General features: G+C 40.8%; 1 pseudogene; it reads right to left on the reverse strand.

The window, feature by feature from the left end:
* Positions 1 to 444: 444 nt before the first annotated feature.
* Positions 445 to 653, reverse strand: LOC138448024 (cytochrome c oxidase subunit 7A-related protein, mitochondrial pseudogene; annotated as a pseudogene).
* Between the last annotated feature and the right edge of the window lie 14,787 nt (positions 654 to 15,440).

The following is a 15,440-nucleotide window of genomic DNA, read 5'->3' on the forward strand; positions in this document are numbered from 1 at the left end:
CCACCCCAGGCAAACCCTGTCATGCGAATAGCAATCAGCAGAGGGGCGTACAGGCCGGTAACGGTCCGCAGCACTCGCAGGGCCACTCGTTGCACACGGGCCTGCCTATGCGGGCAGTTACCGGCCATATGCGCCCCCCCTATTGGGGAGTGATTGCTACACTAGCAAATGAATAACGATGTTAGTTCTGGAAAAAACAGGTTCTCTGAAAGCAAAATTTCTATGTTATAATAGCCTGGAAATACAGTAGCTACCTGGACTGAAAATGTAGCAGTAAAAATGAAAAGGTCAAAATAATAAATGTTACTTTAAAATGAAAGCACAAAAATAAAGAATACATAAATGAAGAAAGTAAAAGTAACTAATTTCGTTATTTTACACTTGTTCTGCTTTTTAAAATTCTTTTCAAATGTAGGCGTTGTTTTAAAAGGGTATTTTTTTTCTTTACCTCTGAAACAACTTCTGCAGGTCTGGGATTTTGTTTTTACCAAGTAATTCAGGAGATGTGCCGATTTCAGAGAGATGACTGGGGTGCCAAAAATCATGGGTGGTGCATCAGAGATAACATTAGGTCTTAAACCCTGTGGGGTGTATGCGCCGGGTGCTGAATCCCCGAGGAGACTCTGCGTGAAGCCGCTGAACTTGTAATACATTGTTCCCGTACAGCGGGTGCAATGTAACCACTTGTGTGGTTTTAAAAGGGTATAGTTGTATATCTTCTTGATTTGGTACCATCCATAGCACCCCCAGCTAAACCCATCACCCCTTTATTTGCACTTGCATATTACAAGCCTTAAACGTATATTTTAAAAAAAATGGGGGGACCCCCATGACGTCCAAGCACCATTCCAAGCCTTTTCTGCCTTCCTCTCCTGCTCCATCCCAAACTGAGCCCAGCCAGGAGTGAGTGGTTTATGATCTATTATTAAATAATTAAGTTGGGATATGTTTGCTTTGTTCCTTTTTTACTTTGGTAATTTTCAGTAAAAAATAGCTTGACCTCTGTTTGTAGTATTGTTATTTTTACTGTTTACCATAAATAACGGTAAATCTGAAAAACCTGTGTAAGAACAACATACCGTACAAAGAAACAAGCAAATGATTAGTTCCAGGCTGTATTACATGACATACAGGAATTTCAGAACTAGTGAGCAGTTGGAAGATGTGTCGAAATAACTCAATTCAAAAGATAAAAATCATATCCATAACAAGGAGTGACTAGTTGGGAAAGAATATATTTTTGTTTTATTGTGGCCTAGCTCGAGAGCAGCGGAGTGCTGTACATGGTGCGTGTAGCCAGAGTAGGGCAGAACTGTGAGTTAAGGTCTTTGCATCTATTGGAATTAGTCCTGGGTCTCGTGGTGATGGAAATCCACGTTTTGAAAGATTTGCGAAACCGGAGACTTGTGGGAGCAATGCGAGCTGACATTTCTCAGACTTTTAATTTAAGAGAGTTCATGAAATTATACTATTCAAAGAGGACTATATACGTGAATGAATGATATGGGTCTCTGAAAGGTCCCAGAAGATTAATCTGGGTACATTTCTCTGAAAGACCCCATCAGATTATATGGGCGCATTTCTCTGAAAGGTCCCAGTAGATTAATTGGGTGCATTTCTCTGAAAGGTCCCAGTAGATTAATCTGGGTACATTTCTCTGAAAGATCCCATCAGATTATCTGGGTGCATTTCTCTGAAAGGTCTGAGTAGTTTAATCTGGGTGCATTTTTCTGAAAGGTCCCAGAAGATTAATCTGGGTACATTTCTCTGAAAGAGCCCATCAGATTATCTGGGCGCATTTCTCTGAAAGGTCCCAGTAGATTAATCTGGGTGCATTTCTCTGAAAGATCCCATCAAATTAATCTGGGTGTATTTCTCTGAAAAGTCCCATCAGATTAATCTGGATCCATTTCTCTGAAAGATCCCAGCAGATTGATCTGGGTGTATTTATATGCTATCAGGATTACTACACATGTCACACCAAAAGACAGCAGAGCCAACATCCACCTTGTAGCTGTAGATCCGCATCATACACCAGGCTTTATGTAGAGAACATTGGCTTCTGGTGAAGAAATATTGAAAAATACAATTATTTTTTAAACCAGAATTTGAAGATAAATATTATCATGGGTGGTAGGATCCTTTTGTTTAAATAAGAACACCTGCTCAAAACAAGCACAGGCAAAGCCAGTAGTTTAGGTGGTTTTTTCGTTGTTCTTTGCATTTTCCATTTATACTCATGCCTTTGGCCATTGCTTGACTATTACTAGGTGAGCTGTCAGCCTCCACTGGCTGATCAAACATTTCTAACATGTTAAATCAAAATCAACAGCTGAGCCTTGACGCCTCAATCGTGCACAGCCTGCTAGGAATGGCAATACCATGCTTGTGATCTCAGTACCTGCTATAATGGCATCATCAATGCTTCAACACACCTTCGATTTCGAAGGTTTTTTATTGAAATACATATATACACATGGCAGTTAATAATCATAACAAATACAAAAAGTATACGGTAAGCATTTAAGATGGAGATAATACAATTATATTCGTACATAAGTGCTTTGTATAAGAAAGGTGCCATGCATATCTCAGTAACTAGATAATAAACTTTAAATATATTTTATGTGAAAAAAGGGGGTGGGAAGGTTGACGAACAGAGATACACTGAAGGACAGGACATCACAGACATGAGAGGGTAGAATAAAAGGAAGTATGAGAATGCAAAATCATTAAATTAAGTCCTGCATAACTGGTGATACTATTAACATTAGTGAGGCACAGCATTGGATAGGTAATCGAAAAAGGGTTGCCATTTTCTGGTGTTTACACAACAATTCAGGAGAAGATGCAATACAATGTTCCAATCCGTGGATATTACAAATACTCTTCCATCATATTTTATGATGAATACGAGTTAAGTTTTTCCAATTGCTGGTAATAGTTTGGATAGCAACTATTAAACATAAGTCAAGCAGAAAGCTAATATATTTGTTAGTACAAATGGTGTCTAGGAATGTACTGCCATAAAGAAGGAATTCAAAGCAGAACCCTTGATGAAGATGAAACATGGATTTGATCTCATTCCACACTTGGAGCCAAAAGATTCAAACATACTGACATTCTACAAACATATGTTTAAACGATCCTAACTTGTGAGCAACTCCAACAGAGATCATTAGGGATACGTTTATATTTGAAAAGAGACAGAGGAGTAACAAAAGCTCTATGTTGAAAAAAGAAAAGGGTTTGAGTCAAACCTGCTGAGGAAGTGATTTTAGAAGAGCAATTCCATTGCAAGGGCCAGCGTAGTTGATGATCTAGTAATAGGCAGTCATTCCTCCAGTCAACATGGAGAAGATTAGGAGCCACAGTGGCAGATAACAATGTTAACATTTTATAATAAGATGAGGCTGTGACATCAGGATTTAGTATAATCAATAGTCTTAGAGGATTAGGCATATTGGAGTCATGCATAAAATGTTCGTAATTGTCAAAAGGAGCTGTGACAATCATCACAAACTGCTTCAAAAATGATATAGGTAAATTATATATAAGTTCATAGGAACATCTTGCACAAAGAATTGATTGTAAAACTTAATACCTTTAGAGTGCCATGATCCCCACAATATTGATTTGCCTTTAATTTTAATAAGAGGATTTAGCCAAATGGAAGGGGAAATGAAGATGGATGATTTAGTTAAGAGTGGGAACAAGGTATAGCATGGATTGGCGAACATATGAGTAGGTAGTCAATTTATTTTTGCCTTTTATAAAGTAGACATCCGCAAGGGAGATTAGGGAAACCATGACTCTCTCCAGGCCAACCCAATTTGGGTAAATATAACAGTTCTTCTTGGCGGAAATACATTTGTGTTTTTTTAATGACAAAGGCCATGTGATATTTTCTAAAGTCAGGAAAACCAACCGCTCCCCAGGAGCGGGGTTTTTTAAGTTTATTCAATGAAATTCTATGCTTTTTCTTCCCCCATAAGAACGTAGTTAAGCAGGAGTCAATAGATTTGAAAAAGGATAGGGGAAGGGAAATAGGCAGCAAATATAGGAGATAGAGAATAATGGGTGATATCATTATCTTTATTGCCTCTAGGCGACCCCGCCAGTATAGGAATAATGGTGACCACGAAGTCTTTAGATCTTTTTTTCTAGTAAGTATAGTATCCGAGTTTTGCTTACAAATGCTTTTGATGGAGGCAGAAATGTGAACCCCGAGATATTTGAGGCCTTTAGGGCACCACTTCATTCTAAGAGGGAGTGTATGGTCAGGTGTGCAATGAACATTAAGGGGAAGAATCTCAGACTTTTCAGTGTTGAGTTTATAACCAGAAGCTTTGGTGATATCAGAAATAGTATTTACTAAGTGTTGTGCACTGTGTTCGGGATTTTTAAGAAACAGTAGAACATCATTTGCATATGCTGCTGTTTTGACATAGATTTGTTTGTATTGTATTCTGATGAGGTTTTCATTTTGTCTAATAGATTCAAGGAAAGGCTGAAGAGGTAGTATGAAAAGGATTGGGAAAAGGGGGTAGCCTTAGCGTGTCCCTCTTGATAAGGGAAAGAAGGAGTGACGATTGTCAGTTGACAAAGATAGCCATTTTAGGTGAAGATTAAAGGACCTTTTGTCATAGAGAGAAAAGGCAGATTAAAGCCATGCCATTTAAGAGTATCTCTATCGAATGCTTTCTCCGCATCTAAAGCTATTGTGACATGGGGCTCTGTAGTGTTACGAATAAGATTTATAATATCCAATCTAATATTGGAGGCTGACACTCTCTTCTTGATATATCCAACTTGATCCTGTTTTATAAGATTAGGTAAGAAGGGAAGGAGTCTATTGGCTAAGATTTTTGTATAAATCTAACAATCCGTGTTGTTGGGTGTCCTGACCCACGTTTGGACTATTAAGCTGCAACATTTGGTGCTGTGGGCTTAGAAAATCCAAGATGGCGGAAAAGCCCACAGTTGTGCCAGAATCTGGGAAAACCGCGCAGTTTGTGCGCACACCAAAATGGTTGCCTAACCTGCCACCCACTAGTGCAAGCATGATGGGCCAGGAGTGCCATGAATGAAATGTGTGCCAAAGGAAAAACAGCAGTGCCGGTTGGCTAAAACAAAGCGCTTTAAAATCAACTTTGTTTCCCTGAATGCAAGCTCAAAATTCCTATTTTAAACATCACAAGATATTCAAAAATCTCAATGAACACCAGCAGACATTTGGCAGAATGTATTCTTGTGTGCATACTAAATCTGGAAAGATGAAGAGTCCAAAACAATGTTCATAACAAAACTGGCTGAGCTGTGGATGTCAGCAGCTTAAGTTAAATGGACAGAAAGCCACTAAAATCGAAATGTCTAAATTAAATGAGTGACCTACTTTTGAGTGTCACATAGTTTGCAACTGTTAAATGTCATAGTTTTGAACTTAGAATCGGCATTCTAGCTGCATGTGTGAAAATTGTGAGTTTAATTTGAATGAAGAAAAACTGGGAACAAAAGTGACATTTAGCTGAAGCCTGGCTTAATGAAACTGGATTCTCCCTGACAACTACCCCCGACAGGAGTTAAACCTGCTAAGCCACTCTTCCCAGGCCTGGCTGCATTCTGCTGCCCCTGCCAAAAGGAGATGACACCTCTCTGATTGAATTAGGGGAGTGGCACCTGGGGACTACAGGAAACTAAACAAAGCACTGTCCCTGGCTCAGGCAAATGTTATATTGGGGGGTCGTAAAATGGCTCCCTCTTGGTAGAAACTGGGAGGGGCAGTGCCTGTGAGAGCAAGCTGAGCTTGGGGGAAGTGGATAAACCAGAAATTCCACCATGTGCTTTGGAAAACCACACCCCTTTGGGGCCAGAGCATGATTTTAAAAAGTTGGATAATTCATAGTGCGGACTTGTAAAAATTATATAAATAACATCATCATTCTTGTGATTTTTCTGTGCACATTTTAAGAGGTGTTAGGACCCTGTGGTATGTCTTTGGGTATAGTAGCGGAAAAAAGATTGTTACTCCAAATGTATGCATGTTAAAAATCTGACACTTTGTCATCTGAAACCCATATCCCTGGTGCACATTTGTGTAAAATCTGGAAAGGTTTAGAGGTCGTTATCTGGATGAAAAGGGGAGAATTCTGTCATAAGTGGACACAACATCGTACAAAGACAGGGATCGGATGGTTTGGTGCTACAGAAAATATGTTAACTGGACCTATAATATTAGAAAAATGGTACATAGATAAATATGTATTTGGATCAGAAATAGATTTGTGTGCAATTTGACAAGGGGAGGATCCTCTGACCATAAACCTACCTCATCACTCTGACTCACAACCCATTTCCCCCAATCAAGGAAGAGAGGAGGAACTGGTCAATGATAAGTTGAGAGGGTTGGGCATGCAGAATGAGCCGACCCAGCCACTTTCAAAACACATAAAAGGAACATTGAAACCCAGGTAGAGAGATTCACTTTCCACTTTCTTGCGGGACGCTTTGCCGGGAGACTCCAGATTTCAAATCCATCAATCTCCAGAGACCAGAGATCCAGAGAGACCAGAGATCCAGAGAGACCAGAACTGTGTGCAGTGCTGAGAGCAGAACCAGAGACCAGACCGCTGTGAAGAACCGCCCGGAGTCCAGTCCAACCGGTTGACCCGATCCGTGACGAAGTCGCATTCCTGTCCAAAATCTAGTGTTAGTACCCAGCTATAGCACTGTGCCAAAACCGATCTCTTAGTTTAAAATAATCTAATCCAAACTATTTTAGCCCATTAGAACTGCCTCCTAGAATCATGTCATTCTGTCATCTTTAAAACTGAAAACTGTCATCTGGCATTCTGAAACTGTGATTTAATCTCTGAAAAACTACCTTCACAAAATCGGCCGTATCTCTGGAACCGTTTATGCTAGGAACGAGATTTAACTTTCATCTTAAAGCTAAGATTCTAGGCTTTCCTACTCCTTATAGTGCCTCCGTAATTGGGCTCAACGCACGCGACTAAATTGCCGCGATTTGACATTTTGCTTAATTTCAGCCACGTGTAAAAATATTTGTCTTTGCTTTCCATCCCTGAAATCCGTTTTCAACCTAATAACCATCCCTGAATCATTGATAGGGCTGGCCTGAACTAATAAAAAGTAGCCATCACCTACCCTGAACCTCCTAGAGGGAATTAAAAGCAATTTTAGCACATTTTTCAATTCATTGTTATTACATTCTAAGCATTTTGGGCCTTTGTTTAAAACTCCCACCTGTTTCCTCTAAGCTTGCTAGCGGGGAACTGAATTATATTGTTTGCATTCCTGAGAACTGTATGCTCTCCTTTTCATCTCCTTACATTGCATAGGGGGGAGTGAATACTTCAAGAAAAAGTGATCATATTATCTTTTGGTTGAAATCATATCAAGGTTATTTCTGTGCTGCATTCTCTCTCACCTTGCCTTTCCTTGAACCATATAAAGCATTCTCTGCCACCTTATTCTTCTGTTCCTATTTATAAGTAACCAAGAACTGTGCTACTGCAGGATTACCTATTGCCGATTACTGCTCATATTCACAAGTGTGCTATCAATTATCAATTTATTTATAAAAGTGTGATATATAGATATATTGTTTAATTTTCAAATAAACCTTTTAATTTGCAAAACAAACCTACTTCTTGGCTCAGTGGGGTCAGGGGGATTCCAAGAGAGGGGTGTTATATAAGGGTTGTCATCCAGAGTAAACGAACTGGACATAAAAATATGTCAATAATGGTTTCCCTCAGCATCCCAGACTAGGCATTGACTTAGCTGTAGTGTTGAATTGAATCCGCTTACAGTGTTAATGAGGGAAATGGGGTGATAGTTTTGATGGAGTTCAGGGTCTTTATTGGGCTTAGGGAATACTATAGGTGGGGCTTCTAGAAATGATCCATGAGCTTCTCCTTGTGATATAAGGTGAGAGTAAAGTTTGCCAAGTTTAGGGAGTAAAAGATTGGACAATTAGGCATAAAAATCAGTGGGGAAGCCACCAGGGCCAGGGGCCTTGCCTTTCTTAAGATGTTTAATAGCCATAAGTATTTCAGCAGCGGTGATTGGAGCATTGAGGGAATGAAGAGCTAATGAGGGATATGAGGTTCTGGGTACGTTATGAAGGAATTCATCAATGAAGGGGTTATCAAGAGGAGCTTCGGAGGTATATAGTTTAGAGTAGAATTTAGAGAATATATTGATAATCTCTTTATCTGAGAATTTCCTGTTTCCCAGAGGATCTTTAAGGACAACTACCCTGGATCTCTCTTTTTTTAATTTGAGGTAAAACGCTAGAGATTTACTAGCTTTGGTAGATAGCTGATATATTTTAGATTTATATTTAAGCAATTTATATTTAAGCATATTAACACAAGAATATTGTGTGATGATTTTATCATGTTGGAATCGTAGGGCAAGAATCTCTTTAAAATTAGAGGGAGAGTTATTATTTGCAAATTGGATTTCTAAGGGTTTCAGCTGTTTAAGGATAGACTTTGATTTTGGTTTGAGTATATTCTTTTTGTTAGTGACAAAAGAGATTATATGGCCTCTAAGAACTGCCTTATAGCAATCCCAGTTGTTTGTGACAGATGTGTCAAGACTTATATTTTCAGAAAAATAGTTATTATGATGTTCAGTTATGAAAGATGAGAAGGAGTCATCATTCAATAGACTAGTATTACATTTCCACCTATTGGAATATTTAGGGTTAGTTGGAGATGTGAGTCGGATAAATATAGAGGCATGATCAGGGATGATAATAGATTCTATTTGAGGTGTGAGGAGAAGGCCAACCATGGATTGGGTATAAAAATATAATCAAGTTGAGAGAAAGAGTTGTCGGGGTGGTATAAAAAGTAAATTCAGAGTCAGTGGGATGAGCTATACGCCATGTGTCAGGAAGACCAAGATGGGATGAGTTATTACTAAATCGCACCTTAGATCTTCTGTCAAGAAATGGGTCTATGATTTGAATGCAGTCTCCACAGACGATTACATTTTAAGGGTTACATTGAAGCATACGATTTCTAAGTAGCTGCCAAAAGTTAGGATCTGGAGATGTTGGGCCGTAAATATTTAGTATAGAGTATTCTTTGGAGTTAATAGATGGTTTGAGTAGAACCCATCTTCCTAGATCATCAGATTCATTAGATGTAATATTACATTTAAGAGCTTTGTTGATTAGTGTGATAACACCATTTTTCTTCTCATGAGCGGCACTGGAGAAAACCTGACCAACCCAATGTCTTTTGAGTTTTGTAGCTTCTTCATTAGAAAGATGTGATTCTTGAACACAGCAATCGAGGGTTTCAATCTATTGAGATGAGACGGTACTTTTTGTCTCTTGATTGGGTTATGTAAACCTTTAATGTTCCATGAGACTATGTTAAGTGGCATAGGTGTAGAAGAAAAAGTAACTGTTCAGGTGTTGAGATTTTTATAAATGATAACATATAGAAATAGGCTAGCAAATACCTTAATATGGGAGACAACCATTAAATTGATATATCTGAACACGAAAGGGAGAGGGGAGGACCAACATGACCAGCATAGAGAATGTGAAGATGGAATTTGAAAAGTCTTGATGATAGAAGTGGTTAACAGGAAACAACCACTCTATCTATGCTGTCTATTGAAAAAATGAGTTGGGGAGGAGGAGCCTCAAAGGAAGACAGCCAGACCAGCATCCCGCCCAGTGAGTGGGAACATCAGAGGACAATCGGCAATGAAGAAAGAGAAAAAAAAAAGAAAAGACGGTAGACTAGGTGTATCAGATAGGGGCTCTTGATGTTTCCATGTTTTCTTTCCTTTGGTTTTGTATAAAGTGTTTAAGGGCAACAGGATCTTGAAAAGACAAGGTGCAGCCATTAAGAGTAACTTTGAGGATAGCTGGATGCACAATGCCGTATCTTGCATTAAGTTGCTTGAGTGCAGGCCTAAGGGCTAGGAGTTCTTTCCTTCTATTAGCTGTGGCGTTGGAAACATCCTGGGTGATGAACGTTTTTCTCCCGTTACATGTAAGGTGTTTGTAACCTTGGCATTCTCTAGAATCATAGTAACATAGGTGTAATCAAGTACAGCACATATCATCGTTCTTGAAGAGTTGGTAGTATTAGGGCTTGATGATTGCATTGGAATATAGGCACCAATGTGATGAGCCCTTTGAATGTTTAGTTGAATTGAGGATTGAAGCTCTAAAATTGTAGTCAGGAGGGTATTTGTGAATAGAATAGGGTTGTTTGACTCAACTTCTTCTTGTAAACCAATAATTTGCAGATTGTTCTGTCTATTGTGATTTTCTAGGTTTTCAGCATGTTTTTGAAGCGTTTTAACAGTATTTTCAAGTATTTGCCCTCTTCCTCTCACATCTTCGCTGTTGCTAACCCTTTGCTCCACTTCAGTTGTTCTTGTCTCGAAGTTGGTCCATCTGTCATCCATCCGCTGTAACTTAATGTTAATTGCTTCCATGAAAGGTTTTAATGTTTTCACTTCCATAAGTATGGTTCCATGGTGTCATTAGACGCATCTTCATTATGTGGTGGTGACTCGCTTTTAGACCTTTTATTAGAGGTGGAGACATGTGTACCTTTCACTTGAATTTTCTTAGATGCCATTTTGAGGATATATTGCTTACCTTTGTGACTTAATGTAGAATTGATGAATAGAAGAAGCCTATCCAACTTTTTGACAATGAAGGTGATAAGGAGTTAATAATTGGCATGGAGGCAGAATATTATTATCAAAGTTCTCTACAAAATAAAGTCCAATATGTTCAACAAGCGTTTCCTAGTTACTCAGCCCCAAGACTTGCTTCATTGTGCGAGAAGAGTTCATTACGGCATAATATGTGCAATAACTATTAGGCTTTTCTCTAAAAAGAGTGGATGTGGTATAAATAATGGCCAGAGTTTACCACAAGAGGAAGGTATGATAAAGAAAAATATAGTTTGTTCCACAAAACTTCATATAGCCTTAAGAAATAGAGTTTGTTGACTTTTAGTATTAGGCTAAGAAAGGAGTTATAATTTACTCTGCAAATGTATAAAAGCGAAATAAAAAATATGCTCTGTACCTTTAAACACTTTAAATATACAGCGTATCAGTGCTTTAAGTGGGGTAAGAAATTGAGGGTGGGCCCTCGTTTGGGGGCATGGCTTCCATTGTGGGCGTGGCCTAAAACGTGCACAAATCATTGTAAGGTGCGCAAACAAATATATAAATGTATGTGAGCATTTATATATTTGTATGCGAACTACTATGGTTTGTGTACCTTTCAAGCCTTATAAACATACCAATGTTACGTATTTCTAGGTTTATAAAAAGGTGGCTTGAAAAGTGCACAAACCATAGTAATTTACGCACACTTGTGTGCTTACCTTATTATGGTTTGTGCACTTTTCAAGCCACCTTTTATAAGCATAGAGATTTATAACATATTTCTATGTTTATAAAAGACGGCTTGAAACGTAAACAATTCAAGGCATCTTTTATAAAGCGTTGAGGACGGACAAAACCTGAGGTGGCTTTGTCCATCGACAAAGCTTTATAAAAGATGCCTTGAATTGTGCACGTTTCAAGCGGTCTTTTATAAACATAGAAATATTTCTACGTTTATAAAAGATGGCTTGAAACGTATACAATTCAAGGCATCTTTTATAAAGCTTTGCCGATGGAGAAAGGCGCCTCGGGCTCAGTGATCTATCTGCTCAGAGCAGATAGATCACAGAGCCCGAGGCGTCTTTCACCCTCTGCGAACCCGCGGGCTCCGTGATCTAATCTGCATATTAGATCACGGAGCACGCAGGTTCGCTGAGGGTCAGTGACCTGGCGAGGGCAAACAAAGAAACTGTAACTTCCCTGATGGCCCCTCAGAAGAGGGGTCATCAGGGAAGTTACAGTGACTGACAGAAGTGCCAGCCAGCCTCAGCGACGCTGTGCCTGGCTGGCACTTCTGTCAGCTTGCCTGAAATTAAACTGGCGGGCGCATCTCCCGTCGCGGCTGCGGCCGCAGCGGGATAATGCATCCCGCCAATGTTGTGTGGGATGGGGGGCCCCAGCAGGGCCCCGGCTCAGTCCCACTTTTTGGAGACTGCCGGGGCCCGGCTCCGGCAGGCCCCGCCCCACTTTAAGCACTGCAGCGTATGGTGTTAAGAAAGTTATTGGGTCTGTGTTATGCTGGAAATAGCAACCCGCTTGAATTGCGGGCCTTCCATTCAGCGTGCAGCCGAGCAGCTGACAGGAACGTCAGCCCACGAGTCACGGGAACTCCCGGCTCGCAGTCCTCGCTCCTCCTTATCCGAGTTCTTCGTGTTATGGAGCAGCTGCGGTGTTCCAAAGCCCTACGGGTCACCAGGGAGATTCTGAACGTATTAGCGGCCCTTCGCTGGTATTAAAAAATAATCATTGCGGAATTTATAAATAAAAACGTGCTCACAGAGCGGGAGCTAGCGCGCTATGCCTCCATTATGATAGGCACCTGGCCACGCCCCCAATGCTACAACACACCTTAAATTCCCCTTTACCTACGCTATCAACAATTTACAACAGAACTGATTAACGCCTGACATTCTGTTTACTAAAAAGCAAAAAAGTAGGACTGCACCACTGCGAAATAGCCTACGTACATACATGATATTTGAGACCACGTGTAGAAAGGCATGTGCTGCTTGATAAAACTGTTGTTTGTATCAAGAGGAGACCATTGCGCTGTATCAAAGCCCAACACCAGTTTACTAGTCACTCCCTTGCAAGGAGTGCATCAACATTCATGCAAGGATGGTAGCTATAACCGAGGGGAGGCAGATCTGATAGTGTGAGAAACCATATGCCCATTTCTGGCAGAGAAATATTTTATTAGAATTCATGCCTTACCATTTACATCTGAGACAACTGCAGCAGCTAATCTACCCAGTCCTTGCCTATTCGTTTCAAACTTAATAACAGTGCTCATGTTCCATGCATAGCTCAAACCCTGAGATTGTTTTGGCATAAGAGAGTCAAACCTGCATGTATTACATCACATTTTATGTTTGCATGTTAGCCAGCCCCTTGCAAACTCTCTATTAATCCATTACTTCTTTCGTAGCCTTCTCTTGCACTGTTTCCACCCCGACCGGTACCACAGCCCCAGTGAGATGTAGGGACAGTAAGAGAAAGAGACGCGTAGATTTGAAAGTGGCTTTCGACTCATGACTAAAATTTGTTGTGGAGGTTACTGAGGAGGGAAGGCCCGAGGGAATAATATATAAAGATACTAAGGGCTCTTCACTGTGTTCACGTGGCAAGGGTCGGATACAGCCTGTATGGAGAACTGAAGGGGCAATGTTATGTAGCGATAGGTGTCAGACAGGTGTGTGTGCTAGGACCCTCCCTATTTACAGCCTCCTCACGAGTTGGGATACTGCACAACTTTATTTGCGTTAGCACGCACCGTCTGGCGGTATTACCGCCGGATCATGGTTTGGTGCTAAACGTTACTCCCCATTCTACATTGGGTCCACTGGACCCAATGGGGAATATTCGGCGCACTTACTGTGCGGTTATACCACCAGCGGTAATTGCACTGGAAATGGGCATTTTTCTGGCGTGTTTACCCCCAGCTCTGAGCTAGGAGTAAACATGCCAGACTCGAGATTGGGTGGAGCGGTAAATGCAGCCGTAACACCATTACTGCCGCATTTGAGGGGTACCACCCAACTCGGGATGAGGCCCTAGTCTGGGCAGAATGATTTAAAGGCGTTTCTGTTTGTCCAGCGACTGGTTGTACGTAGGGTGAGAAGTCTGGAATTCTATTCATGTAATTTGTGGACAACATCCTACAACTCACTTACATGGAAATTGCAGGGAATTATGTTTGCAATTATTGCATTTCCAAGAAGCTGGTCAATAATGATAGCAAAGCAAAGGAATGGTGATGGGCCCAGCCCCATAAGTTGTCTTTGTGTAAATGGTAGATGTTTAACAGATGTCATCTCACTTTGACTCTCTGAGCATTTGCTTTGATGAAAAAACAACGTGCAGACCACAGGTAGGAAGCATAGGAATGAATTGGACAAAATTGCAGGCGGTCTTCAATATATATCAAAGAAAGTCTATCTCTGCAGCTACATGTGTTGGGCTTTGCACCATGTATCACAGTGACTGCAGCTGAAAGTTCCTTCCCAAGAAGCCTCTTTTCATTGACGAAGATAATTCTGGCCAAACACCTGCATCTAGAGACATGGGTACTTCCTATCGCTGATTGGATGGCCCTCTCACCAACCGCATATTGGATCAGGCTATGAGGTAACCCATATGCTAGAGCAGGGGTCTGAAACATTTGGCTCTCCAGATGTTTTAGACTACAATTCCCATGATATCTGGCTATTAACTGTGCTGGTTAGGGATGATGGGAGTTGTTGTCCAAAGCATTTGGAGAGGCAAAGGTTGCAGATCTCTGCGCTTGAGTTGACTAAGCTACAGTAAATTATAGTTTAGGCTTGGCTGCTTGTATGATTAGGCTGGGGGAAGAAAACCTTATATCTGTTGGGCTTTAAAGCCCTTTATGATTCTCCAATTACGATTACTAGGCTTCCGTTTAGGGAAGTGTCGTAAAGATTTGAGATGTGAGAAGGGAGATGATGGTGGTTACCCCGGACAAATTCCCTCATGTTGTCTGAGTATTTGAAACGTAATGGTACATATTGGGAGGAGCCTTATGTGGCCTCAAGAATACAAAGGGAGGCCAGAAATCTATTTGTGTCGGTTAGATTGGGTTGCCTCCCTCTGGGCTATCTAACTGCTAAGTGGGGCAAGGCACCTGCGGCTGGACACTGTCAATGTCGTGATAAGACCGCTATGCACTTCCCGGCTTACCGTTGATGGTGACAGAAGGGGCACCTATTACTCCTTAGTCCAAACAATATTAAAACGTGCAATGAGCCTGCGGGGTACTGCACCTCCACTAAGGATAAGAGAACGACGGAAGATGTGTCCGCTTTAGCGCTGCAGCCGGATACAGAAAGCAAAAGGCCTTTGCTCACTAGATTTGGTGGCCTGTTAAGATGGAGTTAGGGAAAACTGTGGGAACAGGATCTGGGGTTGTTCTATGGCATTTGTCATTTATATTGTTTGTGTCTTAATATGGTTAGGTCTTATTTTATGGTTTTGAACAACCAATTATATTTTTATTCTATGGTTCTGCAGGAAGGACAAAGACTGAGGAAGGACATGGATGGACTGTGATTTCAGACTAGGATGGACATTGATGAAGGACAAGAACAGACTGTAATGAAGGACTGTGACAAAGGACTGTACCAACGTAGGATTATGACAGAGACGATATGTGTTGGAGAAAGCTGTAAGGGAGGAGGGCTGTGATGAAGGAGAAGGAAGGTCTGTGATGGAATAGGACTGTGACAGAGTAGCACTGA

This window comes from Ambystoma mexicanum, chromosome 3q (assembly GCF_040938575.1).
Source record: "Ambystoma mexicanum isolate Mex_15411 chromosome 3q, UKY_AmexF1_1, whole genome shotgun sequence".
Classification (NCBI taxonomy): Eukaryota; Metazoa; Chordata; class Amphibia; order Caudata; family Ambystomatidae; genus Ambystoma; species Ambystoma mexicanum.